Consider the following 9753-nt stretch of genomic DNA (forward strand, 5'->3'; position numbering starts at 1 on the left):
ACCTTCTTCGACAGCTTCCCAGTTCTCTCGACCGTCTAGACCATCCACTAGCTCTATGGAGTTCCATCAGCCCCAGCGTCTCCATTTGGAGCTGCCTCATCCATTGCTCCATCATTCTCCAGACCAGCTAGACCATCAACCCAATATGGGGTTCCATCAGCCTCGTCTCAACTCTCCGGGCTGTCTAATCCATTCGGTGCTGACTCAGCCCCATCACAGTTCTCCAGACCAGCTAGACCATCAACCCAACATGGACTTCCATCAGCATCATCTCAGTTCTCCGGGCTGTCTAACCCATTCGGTGCTGCCTCAGCCTCACCTACACATTTCTCCAGACCATCAACCTAATACGGGTTTCCATCTAGACATTTCTAAGGTTAATACTATCAAAATAACTTGATGATCCATATCTTACGATATGTCAATTTTCACTTCAGGTATTTTACTTCTTATATATTTTTATTCTTTGATAAAGTCAAGACCACACCTCAGTCGGTACTTTGTTACTCATGATGTTCAACAAATACTTGTAATTTTCTGTTATAAAGGTCAATATTTTGTAAGGGTTGAACACAATGAACTCTAGCACAAAAGTTTACAAAGCGTTTTCATACCATCTTATGCCTAAAATAAAACAAAATAGCACATTTCTAACACACACAAAATTTCAAAGGATGGTACTTGTGTCTGAGATCGAAGTCAAAACTCACAAGCCTAATGGCGAAGCATCTTGAAACTTCTGACGGACAAGCTACTTGAACAGTGGCTTTCAGAATATTCACTATCTACAAAAAGCAGTATGTGCAATATGTTTTCAATGCCCACTATAATAAATTCTACTTATAATAATATCCAAAAACTTGAGGCATTTTCATAATATTAACAGAAAAAAGTAATGACTACAATTATAACATACGATTCCTTCTATATCTACATCTACAAGAAAAACTCTGGATATAACTGTTTTCCATTTAAGGTGAAAGAAAACTTCCCATTACTATAAATAAATTTGATGATTTTGCATATAAAATCAGATGAAATATCTACGCAACATGTTATTTCAAATGATTTGTGGAGTTCTTGGCAGTCATTTGCTTTGGGGTACAGCAGCCGAAAATTGTGACCAAATCTATATTAATTAAAAGTCTGTCTATAAAAGGATCTTATGTAAAACCTGATAAACATAAATGGATATTATATGAAGTTACTAAAGAGACTGAAACTACTATGAAAAATGTTTGTGATAATCAATCACTACACCGGTAAGGGGCCAACCTTTAAAAACAAAAATAAATACTGAACAGTCTGAAATGGTTAGAGGGTTATAAAAAAAAAATTAAACTATTATAATAATCGAGCTTAATTTACAAAGTTAGCACATTCCAAGCCATCAGGATTCCTAATACTGTTCTGTAACTCGAACTTTTGAATAAATTATCTATATCTAAAATTCTTCTGATTTAAATAATTTCATTGTTCATTGTTCTTCTACATAAAGTTACGATATAACAGGTCTGCAAATTCAGTTCAGCCTGAAATCACAAGAAAAATGAATCTGTTCATTAAAATGGAAATTAGAGTTAAAACTCTTGATTTATCTCACCTTTCATTGTTAATCTCTAATGATACGATCTAGCCAATCCGCAGGTTCAGGTCAGTCTGAACTCACATTATAATGGGTATGTTCATTAAAATAGATATTAGAATTGCAATTGTCTAAATTTATCTTACTTTTCATTGTCTTTCTACTGTACGTTACGATATAACAAGTCAGCAGGTTTAGCTCAGAACTCATACGAAAATGAATTTTAATTGAAAAGTGTATTAGATTTTAAAAAAATGGTGTTGACTGCGCATGCCCCGAGGGCACAATGCCCAACTTCCTTCCCACTATATCTAACCAGTAACATACACAAGTTTCACCATATTTTCTATACACAAGTTGAACCATACTATCTAAGTGTAAATTTCCCCAAGAGGATTTTTATAATTATTGGTTACTTATTATTTGTGGGAATAAAAAACCACGTGCATATAAGTGACAAGAATACATATATATACTATATATATATATATATATATATATATATATATATATATATATTATATTATATATATATATATACTATATATACTATATATATATATATATATATAGATATAGATAGAATATATATAACATACTTATAATTCTTATTGCTCGATAAAAACTAGTGAATGTAGTTTTCTGAAAACGTTTGCCCGACACGTATTTGACGTCGGTAAAAGTTTGCGTCTGCATAACCTCTTCACCTCACTTCTTGACCAACTTATCCTACAAGTCATATCCTTTCCTGGTAGGATTCAAATTCTACTCCTGCCTGATGACTTCGACCAAAAAATCTGGTGCAGAAGGAATCCCAGCGATACAAACAACGAGTAAGAAACAATGATAATTTTCCCTTTATTTGCTTTTTTTTTATATAATTTTCACAATCATTCTTTTCGTGATTAAACAAATACAAAAAAAGCGCGGGGTGTCATGTCATGTCAGCCAACAATTAATTTTAAAAAGGGTGATATTTTCTTTAAGACATAATAAAGAAATATATCAACTTTATCACAGATCCTGGCGAAGGTGATTCGACCGGGCTATCTTCATCGAAACTCTGTATCCGGGCGATGGCATGAAAACTGAGCATTAAATCACCCACTGAGCAAACCTCTGATATATGAAGATCAATAATTCGGACAAAGTCGTGATAAAATAATTTTTAAAAAATTACGAATCATCCATCGTAGTTTCCTATTTGAGAGCAATCCAGCGCGACCAATTCAAAGACTTCAAAATGCAGTACTTACGAAAAGCCTCCAAGTCGTCAAAAAGAACATATTTACGACCAGCCTCGAAGTCGTCAAAAAAGCAGTATATACTCGTACTTACGACCGCTTCCAAGTCGTCAGAAAGCAGTACTATATACTTACGATCAGCCTCTAAGTCGTCAAAATAATTATATACTTACGACCAGACTCCAAGTCGTCAAAAAGCAGTATATACTTGCGACCAGCCTCCAAGTCGTCAAAATAAGTATATGCTTACAACCAAACTCCAAGTCGTCAAAATAAGTATATACTTACGACCAGCCTCCAAGTCGTCAAAAAGCAGTATATACTTACGACCAGCCTCCCTGTGACACCACGGCGCCCTCGGGACACCGCACGGCTCCCTGCTCCTGGCGTCTGATGCCGTTGCCCGTATCGAAGTTGAAGGTCCCGTACGGTCGTCGACGAGGATGGGGATTACGGGCCCGCCCCCGCCGCCGAACGAGCCACCGGGGGCGGAGTAAAATAGGCGTGGAGCTCCGTAGCCTTAAGGGGCGGCGCCCACCGCTCCCAAAAACAGGCACACGAGAAGTTGTTTCTGGGAAGGATAAAGAGCGCTTGGCTTTAAAAGACTTTTTTGGGACGTCGATGACTTTGAATGAATCCGAGGCAATTCCTAAACCGACGAATCAACAGCATATTTTGGACACTAAAAAACTTTAATGCAAGATTCTACGACCTTAAATACGTTGTTTACTCACTAAAGTTTATAAAATAGAATCAAGGAATCTGTCAACAAAGGTATAGCTAGAGTTAAGCAATTTCATTAGTTTCCAAAACAATTATATAAGTGGTTGGATGGATGATATTTAACGCCGATGCCCATGCCAATACCCATACATCGGCGACAAGGTCACCCAGCTAACCACCCTGCCCCCTTAATAAAAGGAAATTCGCTCTCATCTTAAAAATTCCAACGCTAATTGTATAAATCTGACAGATCTGACTGATTGGGAGATATTAATGTAAAACCCACTTACACAAATTTCCAAATACATGTGTATAAACTATCTGTCAAAACACACACTGTACATATACATAAATATATAAAAATATACATATGCACAGAATATATGCATATATAAATAAATTATATATATAACATATATATATATATATATATATATATATATATATATATATATATATATATTCTATCTGTATATATATTCCCTATTCTCTATATGTATATATATATTCCCTATCTGTATAAACTAAAGCTACAGGGTGTCAATAAACTCGCAGTACCATTACAAATAATAAATACTTATAATGGTACTGGGATTTTATGGACACCCTGTGCATAAGAATCATACTTTTCTCTCTTCGTTAGCACAAGCAAGCGTGCAGTGTTACGTATCACTTGGTGCGCATAATAACCAGAAGGAAAAAGTTGCGTTTTCACGGTGCGATAAGCAGCTATAAAACGCTGCAATAAGCAGCTATAAAGCATTTCACTTCGAAATCCAAAGCCCAAAGGTACATAAAGGGATGATCAAGAAAGAACATTGTTATGTAAGACACCTATACAAGATTAACACCCAAGTGTTTTCACGGTGCACGATTTTCTCATGACTTGGGTATTCTATGTGTAATATTTAGAGCATAGATGTTTTCTACATTTCTGCACATTACAACCGCCATGAAATATATGGTGAAGTGAAGCTATAATGACAAGTTTTTATTAAAACCTACAATAGTGCTGTTAAAATAAAGCTAAACAAGGAGTGATCCGACATCCAGCTTACTAGGGCGCGTGCCTAAAATCTAGGGTCAAATAGCACGTTGTTTCACGAACGAAAATTAAAATAAATACGCTATATTTTATGAGATAATTTTTCTGTATTGTTTAACATGCACGTTATTCTTTTTTTTTTTTACATTTTCACACTAATAAATAATTCAAAATTATCCTATCTTAAAATTCCTGTATCTTTAACTCAACGCAAAGCCCCTTTTCAGACCTTTGTACCGGCTCGGCCAACGCAGAACCAGAGAAATGTATTTCTGGTGATAGAAATTCATTTCTCGATATAATGTGGTTCGGATCCCACAACTAGCTGTAGGTCCCGTTGCTAGGTAGCCAATTGGTCCTTATCCACGTAAAAATATCTAATCCTTCGGGCCAGCCCTAGGAGAGCTGTTAATCAGTTGTGGTTTGGTAAAACCAAGATATACTTAAGACCTTTTTAGGCTTTTCTACCCAAATACAACAAGAAAAAAAAAGAGGAACAACAACAAAGTAGTTTGTAGGCTTACTCTCCCAGTAAGCAAAAAAAAAAAAAAAAAAAAAAAAAAAAAAAATTTAATCAGAGCATACTTATTACGCTTGCCCTTACCATATCAGAGTAATTCTTAAAAAGCGACATAATTTTTACTTAGTTTTATAGTTAAAAGTATTCTCTTTTATCAACACGACGTTACTAAAATTCATCAGTAAGTATTTCCTCTAATTAAGGTGCGAGAGCAAAAACATTAAATTCCTAAAGCTAATCAACTAACAAAAAAGAAAAAAAATCAGGGCTTCAAAGCGCCCATACGCAAAAACACATTAAAATACCAAGTGGTTGAAAAATTAAGATAAACAGTAAATTTCTATGGTAAATCAACTACCTTATACGTATATATAAAAACCTAAGCCTGCATTCCCATACACAAAACTATTTATATACCTTTTGCTATAATAAGGTAAAAACGTAAAAGCAATCACAATTATATACCTTCTGGTATATCAAGGTATAAACCTAAAGACATGCAATTATATACCTTTTGATATATTAAGGTAAAACCCTATAAACAATCACAATTGTACACCTTTAGGTATATTATTGTAATACCTACAATTGTATACCTTTTGGTATATTATTGTAAAAACCTAAAATAAGAATTATATACCTTTTGATAAATTAAGACCGAAACCTAAAATTAATCAATTATATACCTTTTGGTATATTAAGGTAAAAACCTCAAAATGCAGAATTTTATACCTTTTGGTATATCAAGGTAAAAACCCAACTACACAATTATATAGCCTTTGATAAATTAAGGTAAAAACCTAAAAGCAATCACAATTTTACACCTTTTGGTATATTAAGATAAATACCTAAAAATACAGAATTATACACATTTTGGTATATAAAGGTACAAACCTAACAGTACATAATTATATAACTTTTGAAAAATTAAGGTAAAAACCTAAAAGCAATCATAATTTTATACCTTTTGATAAATTTAGGTAAAATCCTAAAAGCAATCAAATTGTATACCTTTTGGTAAATTAAGGTAAAAACCTACAAAAACAACCAATTATGCACCAAAAAGGTAAAAACCCGAAGTTTCCTTACCGAATACATGACGAGAAGTGGAGATTGAGTCTAATGTACAGCAATGTCGCTCGAGCTGCCTTACGTATATATAAACCAGTTTCCCCGCACTTGTGCTCTCATTACGGGTATACTCCCTCCCCCTCCCCTCCCTACCTGACCTCTCCTACTAACCCCCACCTCGGCACTCTTTCGAACTCCACCTACTTCTAACTCACCTCCTCCTAACGCCCCTCTCGATTCTCTTCACCTGTTATACCTCTGACCTCCTTTCCCAAAACTCCGAGCTGTGATCCAGTGACTTCTAGATTTAATCATAGAATTAATATTGTTAAGGAAGATGAAGCTACGGGTGTGTTAGGATTGCATTGGTATAACAATTCTGATACATTTTCCTTAAATGGAATTGAACTAAGCTCCAAGGTAGAGCTGGAGTTGACCAAACGATCAGTTTTGAGTCTTATTGCTAAATTATTTGATCCTCTGGGTCTTATAAGTCCCTTTGTAATGTATGGTAAACTACCCCTTCAAGACATTTGGAGATTGGGTCTTCTTTGGGATGATTTGTTACCTCTGGAACTGCAGGTTGTTTCAGAAATGGGTCGAGAGTGCTAATTTTCTGAAATCTTAGAATGTTAATAGGTGCTATTTTCCTGATACTTCATGGGCCGGTCTTTGTAAAATTAAATTACATGCCTTTGGAGATTCTTCCACAAAGGGGTATGGTGCTTGTGAATATATATATATACGAACCTGCTCCCAGGATGGTTCTTATAAGGTGTCACTGGTGGCATCCAGATCTAGAGTAGCACCTACCAAGACAGTAACTCTTCCTAGACTGGAATTAATGGGGGGTTATTATGTTCAAGGTTGGTAGTTTTTGTAAAGAATGCTCTAAGTTTGGGTAATCATACCTCCCTCATATGTTGAACTGATTCTAAGATAGCACTTGCTTGGATTCAAGGAGACCCTTGTAAATGGGAACCATTTGTAGCTAACAGAGTTACTGAAATCCAAAGTATAACTCCACCTAGCTGCTGGCATTGTTCAGGAATTGACAACATTTCTGATTTGATATCCAGGGGGATGTTAGGTGATCAGCTTTCGGCTAACAGTTTATGGTTAAATGGTCCCTCCTGGCTATCTGAACCTTTGTACTTTTTGTCATGAAGGTAAAAACTTTATTTTTACTATGGAAGAAGCTAATTGTAAGGACGATATGAATTGTGTTGCTCTCAGTTTAGACATCTTTCTTTGAATCTGATAGATCGAGTCACTTTAGTAAAGCTCGGCACGTAATGGCTTGGGTTTTGAGATTCGTACATAACTGTAAAATGCATGTATGTAATTAAATGTTTGGGAACTTCAGGCCCACTGACTTCAGATGAATTAGATAAGGCCAAAACTAAAATGATTTGTGTACAGAGAGAGGTCTATCCCTCTGAAGTTCATACTTAGAGAAAAAACCTATTCCAAAGGGGTCAAGTTTGTGCAAATTGGATCCGTTTCTAGATGAGCAAGGTTAATTAAGAATTAAGGGTAGGCTTGAGCATGCAGATTTAACCTATGAAAGTAAACACCCAGTAATAATACCCAAATGTCACTTGGCTAAACTACTTGTCAGCTTTCAGCATATATTTCTTAAACATGCAGGTGTTTCTTCTATCATGTCTTCCTTAAGAAGTAGTTTTTGGATAATAGGAATTAAAGTATTAGCAAAGTCTGTCATCAAGAAATGTGTTAGATGTCAAAGACATGATTAAAGAGCTTGCAGTCAACCTGTAGCTCCTTCACCAGAATTAAGAGTGAAGGCTGCACCACCATTTACTGTAACTGGTCTCTATTTTGCTGGTCCTCTATTCTGTGCTGATTTTGCATCGAAAAAGTGTCTTTGAATGCATGCTTGCAATTCGCAGATTTATTATTCGTAGGGTGCTTCCATCAGTGCTGCATTCCGATAATGCTAAGACCTTTGTTCCATATGTCAGTGAATTGCAAAAGGTTTATGGACACTTATCTCCCCACTGGAGATTTATAGTCCCAAGGTCTCCTTGGTGGGGAGGTTGGTGGGAACGTTTAATAAGATCTGTAAAGTCTGCTGTTCGAAAACTTTAGGTGGTAATTTTATTTCCAGGTGTGAATTAGAAACTACCTTACATAAAGTTGAAGCACGTGTAAATTCCAGGCCTTTGACTTTTGTTAGTGATGAACCTGATGCCCCTGACCCTTATCTCCCTCTCATTTTCTTATTGGGAGAAATACAGGTTTTCAAACTCGGGTGAACACTGACCCTTCTTGTATTTCAGCCAAGGATTTAAGTGATAGAAATCTTAATAAGGCCGACCTTAAATAAGTTTTGGACTGTATAGAGCAATGATTATATCAGGAATTTACCTTGTGTTGTTAAGGGTTTCACTCCAAATTGTGACCTGAAAAAGGGCGATTTAGTGTTAGTGAAGGAAGATAATTTGACCAGACTGCATTGGCCCTTGGGTGCGATAGTTTATGTATTTCCAGGCAAAGATGGACTTAATAGAAGTGTAAATGTAAAAACTTCCAAAGGGGTAATTACCAGGCCTATACAAAGATTACATTATCTGGAAATTTCAAGTTTTGGCTCTGAGGCTATAACAGAAACCATAAATGAATCTATGCCTATATCCCCTCTTGAGAAATCAGAGTCTGTATCCTCTCTCGAAAAATTTAAGTCTGTATTCCCTCTTGAGTACTCTGTTGAGAATCGCACCCGATCGGGACGGATAACTAAGGTCCCTAAGAAACTATATTTGTGATCAAATAGGTTCGTATCTAGATTCACGTTTATTCAAGATTTGTAAGTCCATTCACTTTGAACATCATTTGTCATAATTTGTTTATTTTTGTCTCTTAGCAAACATTAGTTTGAGTTATTGCTACAGAATCTATTGAAATTACTGTGAAATTTTAACTCACAATTTGTGACAAAATCCAGTGTAACTTACTGTATGTTGTTAGACTGTACCTTGTTCATGATTATGTTTTCTTTGTTTGATAGGAGTTATGACTCCTATGGTGGGGAGAATGTTGCCATTTAATTTGCTGTTTCAACGTTTTCTTTAATGTCATTTGAATTATGAATTTGATGTTATTAACTTTATTAAATGGCCTTACTTGTTTATTTAGTTGAGTATGCCATTTAATTTGCTGTTTCAACGTTTCCTTTAATGTCATTTGAATTATGAATTTGATTAGATAATCTAGGTTTATTGAAATACGGCATTATTATTATTTGTATTGTATTGCTTTAATTTGAGTGTCTTACCTTTGTAATTGTTGAGTAAGAAATTTAAGAATAAGTGATTATTACGTTTTTGTGATCCTGTAAAATTTCCGATGACTTTTTTTCATCGTTTGTTGTAAGATTTAAACAATACAGTTTGAAACAACGACGTCAACAGCCGGCTTTCCTTTCTCTAACCCTTCTTAGATGTTTTTACGAAGTGTTAGTCTTATATTAAGAACAATTACAGTGCAATACTTAATAAGTAATAACTTATGACTAGTAAATGTTTTAGATCCCCCGAGATCA

This window comes from Macrobrachium nipponense, chromosome 21 (assembly GCF_015104395.2).
Source record: "Macrobrachium nipponense isolate FS-2020 chromosome 21, ASM1510439v2, whole genome shotgun sequence".
NCBI classification, from domain to species: domain Eukaryota; kingdom Metazoa; phylum Arthropoda; class Malacostraca; order Decapoda; family Palaemonidae; genus Macrobrachium; species Macrobrachium nipponense.